Raw genomic sequence first — 23,749 nt, forward strand, 5'->3', positions numbered from 1 at the left:
TCACTTGCCACATGGTGCACTTTCGCTCTTTCTTCTCTCCCCTCCCTCCGTTCAGCCTCCTCATTGCTTTCCATCGTCCTTCCTACCTTTTCGCTTCCTTCCTTCCTTCCTTCTCTCCCTCCAGGAGACAATTGTGCATACGTAAATAGCATTCGTCCGTCTACACGCCGTGGAATATTCTCATACCGGCCTTAGCCCCGCGCGCGTTCCAGGATCAACGTGACGGAACGAGAGGTAGAACGAGACTAGAGCGAGATGGCGAGAGCAGGAAAGCATTAGAGTCCTTTTGTTAGGCAAATAAGTAACCGCCGTGCGTACGCCGATATGTCAAGAGAGCTCTTTCCTCAACCGTTTTTTCCTCGCTTCCGTGTCATTCGCTCGTCATCGGTTGCGCATCTTCTCGAGTTTTAACGGATACGGTTTTGTTTGGCACGGAATTCGTTGTGTGATTTACTTCTTTCTGCGATAGGTGTATTTCGAGCGATTTGAAATATATGTGGGTATAATACGAGTGACAGTTAACCGTTAGTGAAAGTTGAGAATCATCGATAATCGCGATAGCTATTATACAGTGTGTAAAAAATTGTAGAATCACTTTACGACTCTTTTGATCAAAAGCAATAGATTCGCCTAAAATGATGGATCCTTCGAAAGCAAACGCGAATTTGCTACGCGAATTAGCCTTGTTACATTTGATTATCTATCTTAAAAATCTTAAAAATGTTTCTTTAATATGGACTTTAAAATTATTCCACAAATATATACATTTATTAAATAAACAAGCACGGTTACTTGTTCGGTGAATAAGTGTTGACATTTGTGTCACGGCAAGCCGGAAGCTGATCGGGTACGTCATTCCGCCTGAATAACGGCGGAAAAGTGAAACGTGACAGGAAGTGCGCGAGTCAACAACGCGTCTGGATACAAATGCGTCTGGTCACCGGCATCATTTAGCAGGTGTAGCCTGCGCCGCGCGGCCGACGTCCTTTGCACCTGATGAAATTAAAATAAACGCAGTCATCTCATTTTCATTCTCATTAGTATACGACGAACAAGTGGGCTAACGGCTTCCTACGAGCGCCGGAGACTCGGGGCCCAGACCTCTTCTCTCTCTTCTCTCACTGAGTTTCTCTCTCTCTCTCTCTCTCTCTCTGTCTTTTCCTCTCTCGCTCTCCGTTTCATTCACGGGGTAAGGGAATCCCGCATAACATTAAAACCTTTAAGACCGACCGGGCGAAACGCTCTTCTCCCTTCCCTCCCCTTTCCACCTCCCTCGTGTGTTGCTTCGTGGTTTTCTTCGGGGTCTTCGACATACTTTTCTCGCACGCGAGTTAGACGAGGCTACGGCGCCAATTGGCGTACGGGGGTTTTGTTTAGACGCCGACAAAAAACATTGCGTGCTCCAAAAATCTCTACCCTTGTCTCTTCATCTGCGTGTTCCTTTCCTTTCCCCTTGCGGCCTTCAAGCATACTCTCGTCCATGCCGAATCTCTCACGGTCGCGTGCCACCTAACCACCTATGAAACAACCCGTGCCGAGCAAAGCTATGCTAATGTATGCCGCGTATGCATCGTTCGTGTGTGCATATGCACGTGCGATGCATTCCCGCGCAAGAGACTTGAAGGGGAGGCTGACTTCTTTTCAGTTTTCGGTAAACGTTTCATTCTCATCTTGAACGTGCAGCGCGACTGACAACTTCCGCGATGATCTGTTGTCTGTAGGCAAAAAAAAAAAAGAAAAACTTGCGATAGGTTCGAGATATTATATGCAGAAATTGATAATGGAATGTGATTGCATTTTTAATCGTTGTAGAATAAATCTGCGAATTGATATGATCTACACTCGTCTCTCGTGAAATATTATATTAAAATGATACGAAAATTATAAAGCGGTGATTAATGATAACGAGGTAAGGATTAATGTGGGACGGCTCTATGGGCGGCGCGGCTACTACCAGATCGGTGAATGTGTAATGCTAATGCGAACTGACCGCTGAATATGAAAGCCCGTTACACACTGTTATTCAAGGAGGCTGTTAACTTTATTAAGCGTGACAAAACGGGACGCTCGCGCGCTTTTATAGAAGAATGTAACTTGACATCTTACTGAACTTGCAAAACCGCATAAACGAAACGCTTATGTACGCATTAAGAAAATTATGATTGTAATAAAATGTGAGCGAAAGCGATGTTATTGAATGATCGTGTTCTTGGCGCGAAACACACTCGCCCTTCAAATTCACTAATTAAAATTTATTCCGTGCCCATTGATATAAAAGTTGCAGATGGATATAAGAAACTCTTGGACGAACGTTGTCTTGTTTCGTAATACATACAACTTACACGTGGAATTGGAAACGTAACCAGTTTCCAGAATCGATTTAATCTGCCGCATTGCTAATTGCCTTCGTTGTTAAGATCAAACCGAAATTCTAAACAACTCCCGATTTTAAACGCACATGTTTCATTCATCGCATAAAATACCGTATCAATGAAGATTTTTTCACGTGTCATTTCGCACTTTGCATCTTGAGATAGGGTGCATTTTGTGTTGCATTATTCGCACGAGTACAATTTATTGCGAAACGTCTCGCGTTTCTGAGTAGAAACCGCGCTCGCAACTTTCTACGTCGAATATATATATAATCGTCATAAAAAAATCTTTGGGATATCTGCAATAAATTAGCGCGAAATCAGCCTCGCCAAGGCGGTTCTCACCGCCTTATCCGCGGCCCGTTATGTCCGCCGAAACCAGACGACCCGCGGATACTTACAAGTGGGCGCGCCGGCCTCTACATGTCTGCGTGCGCGTGTCGAGTCAGTCAACTAGGCAGAATACTCTCACATGTGTGGGTCAGATGATGTGGATCGTCGTTTGAAAGGCCGCGGGGCTCAAAATGCTGAGACACAGCCGTCCTTTGCCGGGAGGATGCTGGCTCTACTCGGTACCGAAAAACAGAGAACATCCGCCACGGTTTGTCTGCGAGATGTAGATCTTGTCTTAGCATATTCTCGTAAGCTCGCTTAATTCGAGGAAACGTCAAAAAGCAGCGGCGATTGAGCGAGGCGACGCGACAGCGAGAAGAAATATTTGTGATGAGACGAAATGCAAACTAAATATGGTGTAAAATAATGCAGATGCAGTGTTTATGAGCTAACGTATAAATAAACACATGGTACTCTTTAGTAACTTATAGGCTGCGAACAATGGCAATTACGACAACGTAATAATAAAAGGCATAAAACGTAATTGTGCAATCGCTGACAATTTTATGTGTGTGCACGAGCCTATTAATGTATAATGTCATCGCACGTTATACGTTCGCCAATATTCGATCACGTACGGGCGTATTATACATTTCGTTCGCCACGAATACAGCATTCGACATGAGTGGCGAAATTTTAATTGAAACGCAATAGCAGTTGCAGTTTTAATAAGCGCCGGTATTGCGCCGATGTTTTTCATGCGCTTCTGTAAAGACACTTGTTATTAAAAAATTAAATCGATGCAATCATTGCATTCGTTGTCCTCGAGAGCGACAGCATCACCGCGTTCATATTCACAAAGTTATTTCCGGTGCACTTAAAGTAGCAGTGTTCGAATAAATCAAATACGAGACATACGACTATTATTATTAAATCTTAATGTTTTATTATCGATAAGTAAATCATAAGGCACATTACATATGTATGTTAATGTACTACTACTACTGCATATGCGGACATTAATAAAACTCTGAATGGACAAACGGTTAAAAAAAATGCAAAGTGTTTGTACGCAACGTCGTTATATTTGTTGCGTGCACACACATAAGAATATCTAAGCATAAGAATAAAAGTAACGGGGAGATTTAATCCCCTGATTGAATCTAATTAAATTATCGGATGATAACTGGTTTTTGTTACACGCTGCGAATGGAGACACGACGCGAATCGTCGTCGGTTACTATCGGCTAGGTAATCGGTAAAATTAATTGGCAACGGGCGACTTTAATAAACATCAGTGTATGTGATACTACACGGCAATGTACAGTTATCTCGCGTAGCGAAACAGGTATCGAGAAAAGGAAGATCTCTGATAATATCCATATCGGAAATTTAATGAAAGCGAAATACGGCGTGCGCGAAAACTGCGTCGTAATCAAAACATCCGGCTTTTATTAAGCCTGCGATCAGACGATCGTAGTAGTCTCTTTAATCTCTTAAGCTGGTTAGTTGGTTATTATTTTTACAATTAATACGAGAAATTAGAAAAGAAAAAAGTTTCAAGTTTTATGTTATCCCAAGAGTAAAATTTGTTTATTTCAAAATATATAATTTATTAACTTAGCGATTTTTAGATTATTATTCTGATGCCTTTCAGCTTATCTACAGCTTTCACTAAAGTACAGAGAGACTTGTACTTGGAGAGACATGATTCGCGTCTCAACCAGTCATCGTTCTCTTCGCGTTCGCGCATCCTCGATATCTTCGGTCAGTTGGTTTTCATGCGGTGACAGAACGACGTTTGGGCATCATCGTTCTCGTACCTAACGGACCGTAAAACGTGCTTAGATAACGAAAGTGGAAATGACATTCCGGTAGTCTGCTGTACCAATATGCGTAAGATCGAACATGCTGAGTAGAACGAGTTGCGTGGAATACGCTTAATAACGGCTTTCGACCGGTTTTAACGTCGTCAACGCGAAGCGCGTCGCTTCAAGGATTTTAATTAGTGCGATCGATATTGATAAATGAGACTTTATAAAAATCCAGCGCGCCATGTATTTCGTAAGTCTACCGATTTATATTGAACGTTTGAGTGACTTATGTTGAAAGAGAAAGTAGAAATATGAAATATTTCACATTAATAGAGAGAGAGAGGGGCCTTGAGATAAAGATGTAACAAACATTTTTATTTTAATAAGCATGCATAAGTAGAGAGAAATAGAGAGAAGAGACTTTGATATGTTACTTTAATATTTTTGTGACAAAAATCCAAAACAAACTCGTGTCTAAATCTTTTGCCTTGCGATTGTTGGATGAAAAGGAATGCATGAATGTCAAGTAAATGGGGTTAATGTTCACACGACATTCTTCATAAACCAACCGGGTGTTTGCATTGCATTATCGATGCAATTGTTCGAGAGATGGTAATTATTCCCGCTAATAGCGTATCGCGAGACAAATAAGTCCGTGTATCTCAAGGGGCAAACGCATAAAATCCCTGATGCGAGATCTCGGTTTTCTTCCTCGAGACGCAAGAAGCGAATGATGAAATTGCGCAATGGTAAGGAGCCAGTAATACGTCGCCTGCTCCCGATGTTTGCGCAGATATTTAGAGTACGGTCCCGGGAGTACCGCGAACGCGCGAGGTTTGCGGAAAAAATTAAATAAGATTAACACTTAACAAATTAAACAAATTCCGCCATCGCGTACAGACGACCCGGCGGTGTGGACGAGCAAATATTGCGTCGATAAACATTCCCGCCTCTGAAAGGATCCGCTTGTCTCTCCTCTCTCTCTACTCAGTCTCTCTGCTCATCTTCGACCTCGTCCACCTTCCTTCGTCCCTTCCCTTTCACGCTTCGCGCACCGTATCAACCCGTGGATTTACGCTTTTGGCGTTAGCCTGCTGAGGAAAGACGGACGTAGCCTTCTTTCACGTGCAATCGCTCACGTGAATCCCGAGATCCCGAGCTGGATAACGACTTATTTTCACCGTGCTGGATGCAGATTTAATCGATCTGTTTCCTCGAATAAAATTGCGTTTCAGGGAAAATTATATCGCATTATCATTCCTTACTGACATCGATTGATTAACCAGTTATAAAAACGATTCGTGCAAACATCACGTATATGCATTTACTCACTCGTTCGTAAAAAAAAAAAAACTGACCGCATGTCACATCAAGTCGATTAGATTGATCCGATTGGCTTGGTCAAAACAAATCTTACACAACCGTAATTATCCGAGTACTATGCTTCGTACAGCAATCAGGAGCGTATTCGAGTATCTCCGTATCCCGGGAAAAACTGATGCGAGCGGAATGTTTAGGATAGACAGCGACAAGAGGAAGAGAACGATTGGGCGCGAAAGCGTACTCGGCAGACGACCGATTTCTCGAAACTAGGAAGTCTGGCGTAGTCGTACATATGTACACACACATATAAGACACACTGCATGTGTGAAGGTGCGTGCACACGCGCGCACGCGAGAATGTCGCCTAGACGCGTCGGTCGTGCGTGCACGCACGAGAAGCGAGAACCTTGTAGGAGACCGGACTCGACGTGACTCGGTCTCTAAAAATAGCCGGTTAGAAAATACTGCGAAAAATCACTGTTTTTACGATAATTACCGTCACTTAGTGCCGCAGCGCCTTTCATCCACTCTTAGGATCTGTCCACGTGTACCCGACACACTCAACGCGTCGCCAATCACAGATCAGCTCCACGTGAGATACCCATCAAATCTGCGGACAACAGTTGTTAAACGACTCGCGTTTTCATTCTCGATGATGGTACTTATGGGATAAAGTCAGGAAACATGACTATATTGCTGTCGAGATTATCGATGAACATGACAGCGCGAGTTGCGGTGAAATAATTAATAAATTAAAGTATATTCCCTGATTGTGTGTGTGTGTGTGTGTGTAAATCTTGCTGTATAATTATATTACTATTTCTCGATTTTATCTCAGTGTTTTATAAATCATTAATATTTACGATCGTGAGATGCAGAAATAACACATATACGAAGAAATTTAAAGTTCATTAACGGGAGTACACGTGTCATATGGCTCGCAATCTTTTCAGATCGTTTAACGTTTGATAAGCGCGATACGAAAATAGCATACTTGTTGCAACAAACGTGAGATTTACCGCGAGAATACCTTTCTCTGGAAAACCTAGACGTTTATCGGGACATGGTCAATGTATCAAGGATACCAGCCTTTTACAAAGACCGCGCTTCAAATAGTTACTTGCTCGTTCGACAAAGGACAGAGTTGAAAATTAATTAACGCGTGCCCGCTCCGTATATAATACTCGATCAAAAGAAATATTCGGCGGAGCCGAACATTTATAGAAACATACATAAAGATTCCGCGAGTGAAACATTTCGCGTAACGTCTTTACTACATATGACGGAATGCCCATACGAGGTCCTCCGGTACTACGTGTGTGGGCACATGTGCTCGGATCACAAAGGTCGCGCAATGTAGCAGTATTCGGCCACCGCTTCTGTGGACCCTGCCCGCCGTTTTCTTGCAGGCCCCCGCGAGAACGCTCGTACACGGGGTCCGCACGTAGGGCCCCTTCTCCAATCTCGCAAATCTCCGCTCCGCGTCTCCTCCTCCCGCTACCTGCTCGCTCCTCGCTGGCGGTTCAAATAAGTCAACCGGATTTTATTCTTGTCTCTGGGATATTCTTTATAGCGCCGGGCCCGGATCTCCCCGTCCTCTTCTTTCGTCCCTCCTTCCTCCCGCGCCTACGTACGCGCGCGCGCCATACGTTATAAACGCAGGTAACAGTATGTATGCGCAAAGTACAAGGAGAGGAGATCTACAAGTGAGGCCCCATGTTCAGGGCCTTACTTATTTAGGACAGTTTACACGCTGCGCCTTTTTAAGCATCGCGCAGTATGCACGAAGACATATTAACGCCGAATACTATGGAACAATCTTGCCTTCCTTCCAAAGATGACGCATTTTACCAACAAATTAAATAATTATTTTTTTTTTATATTTTAATATATACATGTATGTGTACATGTATAAAAAAATTGAAAATGTTTTGGAGTCGCATATAGAGTATGTATATAAAATCCGTATATTTTACGATGATATCTGACCGACAGTATAATCAAACAGGTATATAGTCAGTTTTATGCATCTGTCAATATTTTATCAAAACCGAGGCTTTCCCCGTATGTCATTTTACGCTCGTATATCGAAATTAAAATCACGAAACGACGAATGAAATATAGATCCTACAGATAGGAAGCATACGTTTGCGATACGCGCGGATGTATCGACCTCAGGGGCCTTAAGGGCCGTGGTTAAGGGGCCGGCATAAGTCTCCGGGAATAACGGCTAATAATATGCGCGCGAAGTTTATTTCGCCGCTGGATTCATACGTCACGGCTTTATTGTACGTCCGTTCTCCGTGGCTCTGCAGAGGTACGACAGGGAGGCAAGGGGAGGGCTATCCCCGTGAGACGGCGTTTGCATGAAAATACGCCGGGTGATTGAGTACTTTAGAAAATTTAAGCGCTATAGATTACACCCCGCGAGGGAAACAATATGTCCGTGGCTCGTTTTCGATCTTTTTCGCACACGGGACAGCCGTTACGGCCGATACAGGCAGAAGACTCCCGGTGGCTTCTTCCGTCGAAGACTCGAACGAACGACATTGATATTTGCATATATAATTATACAGGCACTTTTTCACCGCGAGCGCCCGTATCATTTGATAGCCGAATAACTTTTCATTTTTTCTTTTCGCTCATACCAAATGAAATTTTTCAATAATTACGAATTGCATGCGAGTTTCACAACAGTAGATAATTATTAATGGCATAATGCACTATTATATGGGGAGAGGAGGGACAGAACAAAATTAATTTTCTTTTTTTTTTTTAAATTAACGAACAGCAGAATGGATTTTTATTCGAATCGTAACTCTATCTGCTCTCCAATAACTGTATAATTTATTCCACAATATCATTCTCGTAGCAATTGATGGGCAATAATAAGTAATCAGCAGAGATTTTCTACCAAAAGCTCATCACCGATAAAGGATTTATCTGGCCCAATCGAGGTCCCTCGAAGGGAAGCTGCAAATGGACCGAAAAGGTATATATATATATATATATATATATATATATATATATATATATATATCAGGAGAAGAGAAAGAAACGCCGAATACACGGCGATATCCTTCCCGCGGCGAGATCCGGGCGGACAGATGATTATCGGGTATATAGGAAATTGAAAGGGTGTCTAAGGAGGTGTCTAGTGGTGTGCGTTACTCCGCGGGGGCGGTTTTCTCGACGGGGTGGCTCTCGACTTATGGGGTCTTAAGGGCGTCCGGACACGGACACCCACACGGAAAGATGAGGCTGGCCGATAGCCGTTGCCCGCCATAGGATAATAGGTTTCCTGTACGACCCGCAGAAGTCACCTCTCTGCCTCTTGGACTGTCTTAGCCTATGCTCTCGCTGATCGAACAAGGAGAACCTAACGCCCTGCTATCTTCTCGACCTTCTTTCCTCTTTGCACCGAGCTTCTCTCTTCTCTCTCTCTCTCTCTCTCTCTCTCTCTCTCTCTCCTCTCTCTCTCTCTTTCTGTTTTCTCTTTCTTCCTTTCGATCAGGAGCACATTTCCTTGCGTCTCTAGATCACTATCCGCCAAATCACTATCAATCATTCAGGATCCGGACACCGGATGCTCGGACCAATCTCTTTTAAGCGGTCTTCGCTCGCGATAAATAAATCGACCGATCGGTTTTAAGGATCAATGCTACGTACGAAATAGTTTGTTGCGAGAACAAACGAAAGTATGTATAAGTGTTAAATGCGTTGTGCAGGAATCCGGAGACAGACGCGTCGAAATATTTATTTTTTGCTATATAAAAGAGAGTGAAAAATAGATGTTTATATATTCAATTTAATTTAATAAAAACATGTTAAAAATAAAAAAAAAAAAATTTATATTGGACCTACACCGCATACGAGCTTTACCGTAAAATCTGAGGACTTCTGTAACGCCCTGCGCTTGTTTAGATCATCGATCATGCTTTCTAATGACCGATGGTAGAGGCAATGAATGACAAGATACATCTCGTTCCCGCTGCGAACAGCTATGGTCAAGCAAGCGCGAGCTCGTCAAATCGCAATTAGACGGACGATTTAAAAGAGATTCTTCATGGTGATGATGGAGTGCCAGGCACAGATCGTTCCCGACCAGACTTGTCTCGTACATAAAAGATATTTTTTTTTTTTCGCGGCGTACGTAACGACGTTTAATTAACTGCGTATCGATTAGCGACGTAATACGTAAATGCTGCTCTAACGAGCGAGCAACATGCGAAAAATACATGTTACATATTCAAGCGAGATCCCTGTAGGATGTTTTCCTCTAATATCACTCCGAACGCGAGAATGCGGAAATCATAACAGCGAGCCGCATTATAATTTCGTTAATTATATTCTTTGTAAGAAACTTTATCGAGCTCCGTTACATTCTTAAATAAGTTTCTATTGCTTGTCCGATATTGTTGCAAAATATCCCTATAAAAATTGAATAAATTTATTAATTTAACCTTTAAGGCTCTAAATCCTCAAATTTTTTTTCTATAAAGAAAAAATTATATTTTATAATAAATTAAAAAAAAAAAATCCGGAACACTTTTTATGTGATAATAGAGAGATGTACTTCTCAATGATTATTATAATAAATGTGAGCGTAAAGGTTTCTATTAGACGTGTGCAATGTTTGGAGAACGCAAAGAGCTCTCAACCACAATCTTTCGCGACAATCGTTAATCCGCTCTTCACAGTCCTTAGAACACGCATTGCGTCATACGCAATGATCTTGGATCATTTCAATCTTTATTATTGTTCCATCTTTATTATTGTTATATGCATTGATGCTATCATAATAATTAATATTTTATAAAATATTTAAATATAAAAACTCGTGACACACCGCGATTGACAATCGCAAGTAGCACAATTTTTACCGTTAAATACAAGATTTTTATTGCTAGGTGTCAAACCGTATACAATATGTGCGAGCATTTTCCGCAAATAAACATCTTATTAATACGTGACAATAATTTATCGATCCTATAATAGAAAAAAGTGAACAGTGAAAAATTAAATCTTTATTAAGACTAATAATTTCCGGCAGATTGAATGGGCAGGTAACATAAAAGTGTGAAGGATAAATCGATTGAATAAATCGATTGAATTGACAGTTTCACCACGTGGCGTTATAAACATCTGACCGGAAGACACTAACCCATTTTTAAAACTCAGACTCGAGATTATCTAAAAATTGATTTATTGTAAAACCTGTGAAAACACATAAAAAAAAAAGGATCGTATACGATTATTAATGTGACAGATTATTCTTATGGACTGATCTTTTCTCTCTCTCTCTCTCTCTCTCTCTCTCTCTCTCTCTCTCTTTCTTCTTCTTTCTCTCAGTCTATTTGTTTCAAGCTTCGTTACTTATCAATATCGAGGATTGAGGGAGATTTATAACTTCAACGCGAATTTAGCGTTCAACGTACGCGTAACTGCATTAACACCTGCGAACACCTTGTCTTTATGTTGTATGCTGTAAAATCGATACGTATCGCCCTCCCATAAAAAGCCGCGTCATGTCTAAGAAGCAAAATAAAACGTGTCCTTCCGAGTACCTTACGACAGTTCCCGGCAACTCCTCCGACACTTTATCCAGAGATAAAAATTCGCCGCGATAAAGGGCGCATTCCGAATCGGCCACGGGGAACGAGTATTGAATCGAATATTCCGATGGGGGCCATTATATATCGTCGAGTTTACAGGCGCGCCGTACGAAACGTGGACGTGCACGCGGCATCGGATGCCGGTAACCCACTTCGGCATCTGGAATCGGATCCGAGAGATATCCAAAACTCGATATCCGGGGCGGAGGGGAGGGGAGGGGAGGGGGGGGAAGGTGTCGTTGCTGGTAGGAAGCGAAAAGAGGCGCGCGAAGGTAGGAAGATATCCCGACGAAACGACGAGCGCTGTCGGAATGCGCATAAACTCGCGGTTTTAACCACCGTGTTGCATCGCGATGCGATGCGGGGGCACCGGGCTCCGAGCCCCCTCGCCTATTCTTTTTCGCGCGACCAGGGAATTCGCAACCCTTACTCCCGCTTATCGAGGACGCGTCTTCGTGCCCGCGACGTGCTCGAGGCATCTGGCCTGGTGCCTTCGTCCGTTCCCCCTATACGGAGACCCCGATCGGCCGTACCCTCTCCTGCCAATGAATAAAAAACGAACCGGAACGTGGTTGCCAGAAAAGTACAAGCTGGTATATTAAAGCTATAGACCCGTACCTGTGGACAGAGCGGTCTGCAAAACTGTGCCAACCGCTTAATTTACGGCAGGAACGGGCGCGTCTCTCCTCCCAACGGAGTTTCGCGACTTATGGAATTTCGCAGCATCCGTTTCACTCATAGATTTATCCTGAGATTTGACAAATGGCAACGATAAAGTTAGGTAAAATGCTTTGTTGAAAACAACCAGCAAGTAAAACTCATTTCGTTTAAGAATCCAAAAATCTCTCTCTCTCTCTCTCTCTCTCTCTCTCTCTCTCTCTCTCTTTCTTCCTTTTTCTTTAATAATTTAATATTTTATATTAATTAATTATTACGCTAAAAAGAATAATATTAAAGAATAATATTGAATAATATTATTATAAATATTTAACACAATTTTAATGAAAGAAATAATTTGGAAATGTGAAAGTTTCTAATCATCGTAAAACGTTTTCACAAAACCAACTCGATAATGTTGTTCTTTTAATATAAAAGACGTATCATGCTCGAGAAATGCAGTTATCTCGTGAGATCAGATTTTTCAATAACTATCCTATTGATTCTATCTCGATGCGCTCGTTTTATACAGAAACATCCGGAGAGAGGATTCATCTTGAGATTCTCTGCGAAACGAATCATATCGCGCAGATCTAGAATCAATGACACTGCGAAAAAAAAAGCCAATCTTTCCCCCTCTTTCCGGCAGCTGTTGAAGGAAAAGAAAAAAAAGAGAAGAAGAAGAAGAAGTTCTCGAGTTCCACGTAAAAACGAGTTTCACAGAGTTGTGTCCGGTTTGGCAACGCCGATGGTCCATTCACCGTTAACCCCATAGGTTTGCGGGTTAGGGAGTTCGAACATCACACCGGAATCTAGCAAGGCGAGGAGAAGAAAGAGGCGGAGAACGGGGGGAGGGAGGGAGGGAGGGAGGGAGGGAGGGAGGGGGGCGAGGCGGGGTGAGGGGTACAAAACTTGTTATTCCCTAAAACCGAAGTCTCCGGTCGAACGCGCAAGCATACGATGATACTCGTATATATTCTGCTTTCGTCCCCCTCCGCTCCCCCTTTTCTCATCTCTCTGCATCTATCTCTCTCGTCTATCTCGCTGCGTCTCTCCTCGTCCGATACTGAGCTGGGCGTATCGTCGCGTTCGGTTACCAAACTGGACATAAATTAATCCCGTCAAATGTCCTCATTCGTTACTCGGTCTCGAGATTTCCCCCTTGGCCCGCTTCCCCGGACGCCGCTAAGCAAGGTTAATCTTAACTTATGGGTGTGAGGCTTGCGTAAGCCTGTGCCCGACCGACCGACTACCTGCCTGCAACGATGCCCGCTCATCTGCCGGAACCACATATCTCGACACCTTTCCTGAAATTTTGTATTGCACCTGAACCTAGCAAAGTGGCACGAATCTCTGAAGTGTCCGAGCAATAACCGATAACCACGACAAATGGCCTTGCCGCCAATGTCAAGATAAGCAAATTAATTCTCGGCGTACGAGCAACTTTCACGAAATATTTAGTGGGTCTGGCTTTTACTTGAAATTTTGCTAGCTATTCAATAAACGAAACTACTTGATCCAAAGATAATTATAAGACTAAAAATTATTTTATAAAAAAAAATATTATTTATAAAAAATGACTAAATATTATTTATAAAAAAAAAATCTAAATACTTTCTATTACTATACATACACATATATATATACACAACTTCTAAAAAAGACAGAATATAATTTTTTAATTTCTAATTAATTATATATGAATAATTAATATGATTAGATACTCGGGAATGATTTATTCTTGTTAAGGAATTGAATCAAGCATCCTCGTATCTGCTGATCGATCGAGAAAATTATCAAAGTTTAAGCATAACACAAGTCCGCCGCGAAAGTGATGCAACAACGAGATGCAGCACCTAAAGTACAACTCGGGATGTCGATTTACCGGTTTTACGGGAGTCACCTTATCGGGCATTCAATCACTGATCGTAGTCTGTCGATCGTTGGACTGCGCTCGTAAATGATTCCGTCTCCGAGAATGGCCAGCACAAACATTTGTGAAAGGAGAACACGTTGGAAGTAGTACCAATGCTAATGGCAAAAAGAGACGAATTTCCGTAAATAGACATCGACGAATAAACGCCATTATTCTCGAAGCAAACACGAGATAAGAAGAGATACAAGCCGTTGCTTGTATGCCAACAAGTTCACTGTCAGCTGATCGCACATATGTATTTTAAACAGAATAAACTTGAAGGGGATTAAATAAAAATCGTGTATAGATTCTAAAAAAAAAAAAAATACTGCAATCCTCCGAAAAACAGAAGTTTCGAGAGACACATAATTTGTGGTCTAACGATCCCCGCGAAAGGACGAACATTAACTACACCCTGAGCTATTGTTGCGTTTCATTTCGGGCCGCCGTGAGCACCCACACCCCCCATCAAACATACGCGGGGAACATGTATCCCCATACTAGGCGTCCGTTCAAAGTTATCGTGTTGGCTATAAAACAATACTGCTCCGTTACAGCGAGAGAGAGAACATATTGCCGTTATTGTTGAATTAAGCTGCGTCACGAGGAAGGGTAAATCTCGTTGTATGAATATGATTTTTCCCGGTCATCCAACTCAGCCACTGTACAATCGAAAAATCTCTTTTTTTTTTGGATATAGCTCATCAAATTTCTCTTAATTTGATTATTTTGTGCAAAGTGCAAAAAATTTCTTTACTTCTTTTTAAAATTTCGTATAATTTGCAAGTTGATTATATTGTTACATTGCACTTTGCTTTTTTCCTATCGACCATCGCGAACATATATGTGATAAACTCTAGTGAGATGAAGCGTTAACAACTCTAACGATAATCATTATTTAGATTCAGCACCGCCTCCACGGAAACGGAAAGATGGAATTCCATCTCAACATTTTCATGCGTATTTTTCGTCGCGCGCGGTAGAAAAGGGAAAAAAGAAAAAAAAAAGAGAGTAAAATATCGAGTGCCTTCGGTACCTCTGGCACTTTCATCCCTTCTGATCGCGCGGCGCCGGTGGATTCAACCTATTCCAGAATCTCCCCGAGGTTCTGGTACGACGGGGTGTCTCGCGATTTATGCAAAATGGTACGTAGCTCCCTCGGGAGCTTCTCAGCCCGGTCGACCCTCTATCTAACACGTGCGCAACCGTGGCGTGCCGGGGGGCCCCCTCAGTGCCCCCCCCCCCCCCGTTTTCTTTCTCGTGGCTTGCGCTCGTCGGAAGGTCGATCTCGGGGCAGAAGGGGCCCTCCGTACCTTACGAACGCGTTTTCTATGTATTCCTCGAGCAAAGGAGCGAAGGAACGAGCTACTACGACGCTCGACCCAGATGTTTCGAAATTCTTTCATCCTTCGAAATTTCTGTGGCGAATCAGATAACGCAGTGGCATGCGAAACGACTGCCTGGATTATCCGCTTGGATTTTGCGATTATGACTTAAATCTCGAAGCATTGTTTTGCGAATTGACTCTCGTGCAATTTATATAAAAAACATTTTCTAATTTCTTTAAGGAGATACGTTATATATATTATATATCTCACACGATTGTCACAAAAAATTTGCAAAATTAATTATCGTCATAAAAAAGAATAAAAACATTTGAAAAAAAGAAACAATTATACAATTACGTACAGTGCAACTACAAGGAATGCATTTCTTTGAATCTGGATTGATGTGTAGCACGCGTCCGCAGAAGCTTTCATTTTCGTCGAAGGGTGCCGGAATAAATAGGCACTTACGAGCCGGATGATCGAGGGACCGTGGATCATTTAATTTAATTACTTCGCGGAGGTTAATAGAAGAGATAAAGGTGGCTGCACTCGTGCTGGATATTATACACCGTGGCCGAGTGTCGCTCTACAGAACCCTCCAAAAATAAATCCTGCCTTTCTGACAAATGCGGCCAGTGCTTCCTCCCCTTCTCTCGCCGCCGTTAAAAACTTTTTTACCATTATTTTATTCAGAATAAAACATTGGAGCGGTGCGATGCAGATACGAGAACAATCTTTACGTGTTACTTAAATTCTTATTAAAACGAGAGTTTCAGTGAAAAGAATAATACACAAATTCTACAAAGTTTTACAATGTCTATTTTTTTTTCAACGCAACTTAATCGCAAACAAACCGATTTTATCTTTAAGAATAATGCTTTTGCGAAAATAAAACACGTATATATTATTTTTAAAAAATGTTATATTATATATGAAAGTTATAAAAAAGAAAATAATAGAGATTCTCTCTGTGTGAATGTAAAAATGTGCTAGAATATTATGGTCTGCGTCAGGCTGACTTTGGTTCCAGAAGTCAGCGGCGATTTAATTTCATAAACCGCAACTGTTGCCTCTCTATTTGGTTCAAAAGGGAGCGCGACTAATAGTTATTATCCCGACGTCAGATTCTTAATCGAGTTTTTCCCTCCCATACCCCCTAACTGAAATTGACGTCCACGGTTGACTTTCGATAATGTTCGACGCGTTCACGTTCATCGCAGCGTTATATTTCATATTACTTAGAGAATTATAAAAGAGGAAGCTAAGAGCAAGCTTACAGACACACCCTATTTAATAAGCCGCTCCTCTAACAGTACGAATTCTTCGACTAGTTGTTGCGACATTCAACGCCTTGAAAGCCCGCTCGATTAATTTAGACGTCATCTTTAATCCAAAACCCGGCCTCTCTACCCATATACTCGGCGTGCTCATTTTAGTTTCTCCTTCGATAATTTCAACGGACGGTCGTATTAACGATATCCCGATGATACGTCGAGGCGGAGGGAAAAGGGAGAGGAGAGATAGTTTAACGGGAGGGGAAGAGCGAGGAGGAGGACGGTTCGGTGTGCCGCGCGGATGTCTCCAGCATTGTATGCAGATGAAGAAGGCAGGGCGACAATGACTCGGGACGACGTCGAGGCCCGTTCGTCTTGAACCGAAAGAAAACCCATCCGCCACGTAAGGGGTGTCGCGGAGAGGCCCAGCGGAGGACATAAGAGAAGGAGAGGACTGCCTGCTTTGGCTCGTGCTTAACATCGGCGTATTCTTCTTCGGTACCTCCTTCCAGACACGCTTATGTACTACGCATCCATACATTAACATGTCATCATGGTGTAGAAACCGAGCTGATCGAGGTGAACCTTCCTTTTCCCCTCCCCCTCCTTTCCAAGTCGCTTCGTTCAAGACTCAAAGTTAAACGTGCCGTCGTCATCAGACGCAGGACGTGACGCCTTCCTGTAAAGACTTGCCTCTCAAAAAGTCTCCTCTCGCGCGAGGATACAGCCGGTACGGCCTCTTCTTCGTGGGCGTTTCGTTTGCTCGTCTGCACTGAATATCGCGAACAATTCGTCACGGAAATTCGTGCCGGGCCGTTTTATAGACGGAATAATTACCTTACAAACTTGTCTGTGTGCATGCGTGCGTGCATGTATAAGTGTGCGTGTATACTCGTCCACGCTGTTCTTTTTGCGACGACTGGTCGATTTGTCTGCGGCCAGTCTATTCCAAACTTTCATAAACGCGAGTAATGTCTCGGATCTCTCTCAAAGTCCGATATTGCATATCTCTATTAAAGATATAATTATTATCGCTGACTGAAATGGTTCATGATTGTAAAATTTTCACGTTACAAATACCTTATAATTGATTTTTCACGCGCGACAAAAAAATAATGGACCCGAGAAAACGAAAGACCGCTGTGTGACAAGTTTTTTTAGCGGGATTAAAACGGGTAGCGGAATCAAACCTTGGAAAATCGTTTACGAGAGAATTTCGGAATCGCGAAGGGAGTTGGGGCCATTCGAGCCGGTCGATATGACTCCGGGGGTTGTTTGGCAGATACACGTACACACAGGTACGTAGCCGGCGGCCCTGGCAGCGGAAAAGAGGTATATAGATGGGACGTCGGTGGTGGTGATGGTGGCGGCGGCGGCAACAGCGGGGGTGATGGTGCAGGAAGGGCTGGATTGGTAAACCGGTCACGTAATGCACGGCGATGAATGGACCCGCCGAGTCGAGCCCAAAGCCGGGAATTGGCTACTGGGCATACCACCGACCATCTACCCCACTGCGTTAGCTTTAGCCACCCCACGGCAACGTAAAATTACACAAAGAGGTGCTCAAACCTGAGCTATCTCGCGTATCTACCGTCACGCGAATAGAGACGGATCGCGACGGATCGTCACGAAAATTTCGAGCGCAACGTGTGTTTCGTGGAGAAACGATCGACGTTCCACGTAATCCGATGTAATTGATCGAGATTCAATACACGATAAAATGTACGGAATCATATTTATTGACTGAAATTATTAAAGTGACGCGTTTAATATAAAAGTGTAGAATTATTATTATAGAAAAGAGAGACAATTTTTATAATTGCTATCTGCAAATCTTTCTAGAAAGACGCAATCACGCGATCTAATAATTAATTATAATTAAAAGAAACAATATTTGAGAGCTGCGATCAAAGTACTGGATCAGATATTGTTGTTGTGCACGCTAGAAGCATCTGCCTCATTACGTCAGCTTTAACGTCAGCTTCTCGTTAAATACAGAATTATATAGCAACGCCCGTCTATTTCGTGGCAGTTTACGCATAAATGTGAGGCATAATGAAGGCATGTAGTAAAATACTCATGTAACTTTCTTGGGATATAAAAAGCTGCGTATTAAAATAATAATTCTTTTACTCCTTTTGAGAGAAATTAGATTGCGCAAGTCGCGTTTAATCGCGCAAAGTCAGGCGTTTGATGTTACGTAGCACGATTACGAACTCGACTACGCCAGCTCCGTTCGGCTCGCTTAAAATCATAAAAAAGGTGCTCAAACCGAATAACTCTTGCTTTAGAGCGAACGATGTGCGTTATATCTGCGCGCAAACTATAATAGCTTACCGTAATTATGACATATCTTCCTCTATTCATTCATATAAGAAACTACTCCTACTAATACACAGGTTAAATTACACAGGTTTAATAAAATGAAAGATTTTACTTACCGATATTGATGTGCTGCTGATCCATAAATGACGAGTTTGACGAGATTTCGCAAGGACGACGTTACTCGTAATCAGGATTCCATTTGCGCAATTCTCTCGGGCCTGACTCCTCGTTGTCATCGTCATAGAAATCGTTCTCCCAGCTCGGACATGACATCGTATGAAGACCGAGGCGCGTACCCCTGCTCGCGTTACTCCTGCGGACCCCCTTATGCAATCTAAAGCAAGCCTCTGATCTGCCATAAAGTCATTTCATAACCCATCCCGAGGGTTAAGTACCCCTCGAGTCCCAAATCCCGAGTTAAGCACGAACCCACCGAGAGCTTCAAACTTTCACGACACGATCTCTGGCCTCTTTCCTCTCCCTCGTTCCGCTTCTTGCCTTCCACGGCGTTATCTTTCGACAATTAAAGCTACAGGAGCGATACTCGTTGAAAAGTTGGGCGAGAAGCGGCGCGGTCGATTATTTCTTGCGGTGAGCTATGATGCCTTAATAAACTCTCTTAATCTTAACGGTAAATAAATATATTTCCGTATTATTAATATGTCACAAAATTTAAATTTTTTTTTAATTGAAACATGGTTAAGAATTTAATAAAAGACTAGATATAGTACGATTTTTAATATTAAGCTATATATCTATTGCTATAGGAATTTATATTATTGTTAAAATATATAAAATATATAATGACAAAATATTATTCCTTCAAAATATTGACATATCCTTTATAGATAATGACGCATTAATTTTCCGATTCGACAGATAGCGCAATTGAGATTCTTATATCCATGATTAATCTCTCAACGCTGGCGTCAAACTTTATTGCGCAAACTCGAGAAGCTAAATAAGACTGTGCATAAATTATAGGCTGCCTCGTAACGTGTTCGCGACGCAACGAGTGTTTCCTGGTAGCTCGAGATGAAGAAAAAAAAAAAAAAAAAAAAAATGGTGACACTTGCGTCGGAATTAAAAGGTAAAAGCTCGTTATAAATCAAACGCCTTGTCAGCGGGTGTGGCGGCCGGCCTTTAAGCTGCCGCGGATGGAAAGGACGAGGGAAGGTGGTGGCGTGTCCGGGGAGGAGAGGCGAAAACCCTTTCGTTAATTGCGCATCGCAGATGCCGGGCCGTTGCAGGCGCTCTTTACGATCCACTCCTTCCCCCGGTTCACACAAACACGGCGAACGATGGTGGAGAAAAGCTGAGTTTCTTTGTGTCCCGGAGAAAAGTTCTTTCGTGCCGTAAGCTCGGAAAGTGTCTTTAAAAGCGATTACGACCGTGCCTCGTAATCGTAACACGATCCGTTTACCGCGCGAAAAAGAAGAACAGAAATTAGACGCGTTCGACAAATTCAGTGGGACGTAGAGTCCGTCGCCAAATTCCAAACGACTTTGGAAGACTGTAATTAAACGACGAGCCGCGTGCTCGAATGAGATTTCGGCTCCGTAGCGGCGAGGTAGTCTTGTCACGACTTGAACATTTTTCCTACGCTATTCGTGGATTTCGTTGATTACGCGATCCAATTAACCGGCATCCAGCCAGATTTTATCCCATAATGGACGTATGGTTTCGTTCGATCATCGGAACTTATTTCTAATTTGGAATTTTTCAAAGTTTTTGGAAGAAGGGGAGCGGCTTTCTCGAAGAAAATGACAGTGGCAGACACGCAAATATACATAAAATAATGTATTTATTATAATACCCCACTTCGCTACAGCGATTAACATTGATTTAACACAACTTATACCGTAATTCTATATAATTATGTATTTCCACACTGAGACACACTGCCTGGCTGCGACTGGATTCTGGAGAACAATTGCTTGCAGGAGGACGATGCGAGACACAACTCTGTAAGCTAAAACACAAAGACAATTCTTATTCTCATTGGAGATTCTCGAAATGTCCGGCGCACGATTATTCTCGCATCTCTTCGCGTTGTCGCGATACGAAATCGTTAATATTTCGTTTGCGTCGGTGACGCTTTAACTCATTACTGTCCCGCGGCACGATCCCGCGGAGTGGACATTGCAAATAAAAGCGCGCGAGATCGAGCAGTCACGGGGCCCGGCGAGATGTCGTCTTTGGGGAGTCTACGAGAGAGAAAAGAGAGAGAGAGAGAGAGAGAGAGAGAGAGAGAGCAGGGGGATATCTAAAGCGAGATCTCTTCTTCGTGGAGAGAAGGCTGCTGGACGGCGGCGAACCGAGAGAGGAGCTGGAGGAACCCTGGAGAAACGTTATTAATTGGCTACACGATAAAACAGTGTTAGTCCCCATTCGCTGTCCTTCGGTCGGGACCCCCCCTGGTTTCCTCTTAAGATATGGGGCCACGCGACTTCCTCGCGCACGTGTGCGGCGCGCATACGTCTGTACGTGTATCGCGAAGTTGGAGGTCCGGTGAGAATTACGAGGAAAAAGGAATTCCGAAGGCGTCGTGCAAGCCCGGACCGACAAGCCCGTTTCAAGAGAAATTCTTCGCGTTGCGAGAAACACGAGATGCTCGAGATCCTCCAACGTCTGTCGAGAAAAAAATATTGATCGCACGTCGGGAATCGAGTATCTATATACAAATTTACAACTCAATTAGATAATTAAATGATTATATTTAATACGATTGGATACAGTTTATTTCTTCTTACCGATATTATAAAAATCTTTCCTATTAAAATATTATTTTTTGACATCATAATACGTCATAAAATTCGAATCTTAATGGACGTAATACGCGATTGCCGCCAATCGCAAGAAATATCAATGATAATTATGAAGTTAATCTGAATATTTTAGATTTACATGCACATATATTAACATTATTAAACCACTAATTATAAAAATCAGCTGACACGAGCCGGCGTAAAAACTGTAATTCAAATACGATCAGTATTGTGGCGATAAACGCTTCATACTGTTTTCAGATAGCGACAAAATAGAAGAATAAAAAGTACATAGCCGAAAGTAAAGTTCAGCGTCCCTTTTTACTCGCTCGTTTCCACTGTTTTTATTTCTCTACGTCAAAACACAATCGCTCACTACGGTTCATGTCTCGTGCCATTCGCCAAGATTACATTTACATATAATTTATTTCCAATTTTTATATTATAAGTATAGTAGTAAAAATTATATTTATAATATAAAAATATGAATAACAAAGTTGAAATTTAATTCTGCTAATTTAGTGAGTGTCAAATTAAATTGTATAATGCTACAGAATTGATTAATTCTGCTATGTTTTTACTATGATTATGTTTGCTATGTTTTTAAGGAGCAACTGAAATCAAGACATAAAAAAAGGCCCACTAAGGGAATGAACAAGTGCTTTGTAAAAAGGCATTCTTTATCTCTTATCAAGATTTCGATATTACAAAACACAACATGTATCTTCTATATCGCGTGCAAGCATTTCAGACTCGCATTTGTCGACGATTTCTCGTCCTTATCTATCTAAATTATTCCTTTATTAAAGTGTGCTGTTAATTAAGGAACGCACCGCGAAAACGAGTGACATGAGACACGCAAAATACCGGAGAAGCGAGCGACAATATACACGGTTAGATTTTAAGGTAGAAAATGGACGAATAGCACGTGGAAAAAAAGCGTCAGAATATCTGGGATCCGTCGTTCTCTTATCTGCTTGTATCTTTCCGCCCCTCATAGTCTCTTTCTCTATCTGTCCTCCCCATTGATTTTTTCCTGTTCTCTGCTACAATCTTCTCCCTCGTTCCTTCTCTCCATCAGCTTGCTCTTTCTTTTAGTGACTTTTAGTTCCTTTACTTCACTCGTTACACCCGGTATCGATGGGATACATATATCGCATGTGTTTGGTACTTCTATCGTTTCTCTACCTCTCCTCCTCTATTTCTTTATCTCTCTCTCTCTCTCTCTCTCTCTCTCTCTCTCTCTCTCTCTCTCTCTCTCTCTCTCTCTCTCTCTCTCTCTCTCTCTTTCGCTTTTTATTGCTTTTTTTATATCGATACGTGCATCCGTTCGCTGTTGTTGTTGCTGTTGTTGTCCCTCCCAATGATGAGGGAGTGAGCACGAGGGCTATAGGCCATAAGGGCTAACAAGGTGATTACTCATGCCTCCCATAAGAAGAAGTTACAAGCGGTTTCGAAGGTTTATTGCGGCAAATGGCGAAATTTGTACCTTGCTAACGATTGGCCGTCCTTTTTGCTCCTGTCACCCTCTCCTCTCTTGCTCGTTTTTTTTGTCGTCCTCCGTGCATACTCTCTACGCATCTCTCGACATGCGCGACTTTCGTGATTTAACGCTTGGATGCGTGTAATTATGCGTCGAACATCGAGGTATTCTGAAAACGAGTGACAGCAGCCTATCGATCGCGGAGAAACCGAACCGTATTTTATCGTTATCAATACTGAAATCCGCGAGCTAAACTCGAAACGCGAAACTGTCATGTTTGCGCAATGTATCAGTGAGTTGTCGGGACATTTCCAGAAAGTAATAATTTTTTTCAGCAAAAATTCAGAAATATACAGCCGAGATGAAGATTTGAAAGCAACATGATGAGATAATTTCTCCGGCTATAAAAATCGAAGATTTCTCATTTTCTTTTCTCATTTTCCATATTAAAAACCTCGTATATCGTGATTTTTTTTTTTTTTCAAGCTTTGAAGACCTTAAACTTTAAATGGCAAGGATAGGATTTGCTCGCAACGATAAAAA

General features: G+C 42.2%; 1 protein-coding gene across 1 annotated transcript in view; it reads right to left on the minus strand.

The window, feature by feature from the left end:
- Window positions 1–20,740: 20,740 nt before the first annotated feature.
- The window catches only part of LOC126858450 (POU domain protein CF1A), a 43,546-nt gene continuing 40,537 nt past the window's right edge, over window positions 20,741–23,749 (minus strand). The window contains exon 3 of the mRNA XM_050608790.1: window positions 20,741–20,927. The gene's annotated coding sequence lies outside the window, so the exon portion shown is untranslated. The remainder of the gene's footprint in view (window positions 20,928–23,749) is intronic.

This window comes from Cataglyphis hispanica, chromosome 25 (genome assembly GCF_021464435.1).
Source record: "Cataglyphis hispanica isolate Lineage 1 chromosome 25, ULB_Chis1_1.0, whole genome shotgun sequence".
Lineage (NCBI taxonomy): Eukaryota > Metazoa > Arthropoda > Insecta > Hymenoptera > Formicidae > Cataglyphis > Cataglyphis hispanica.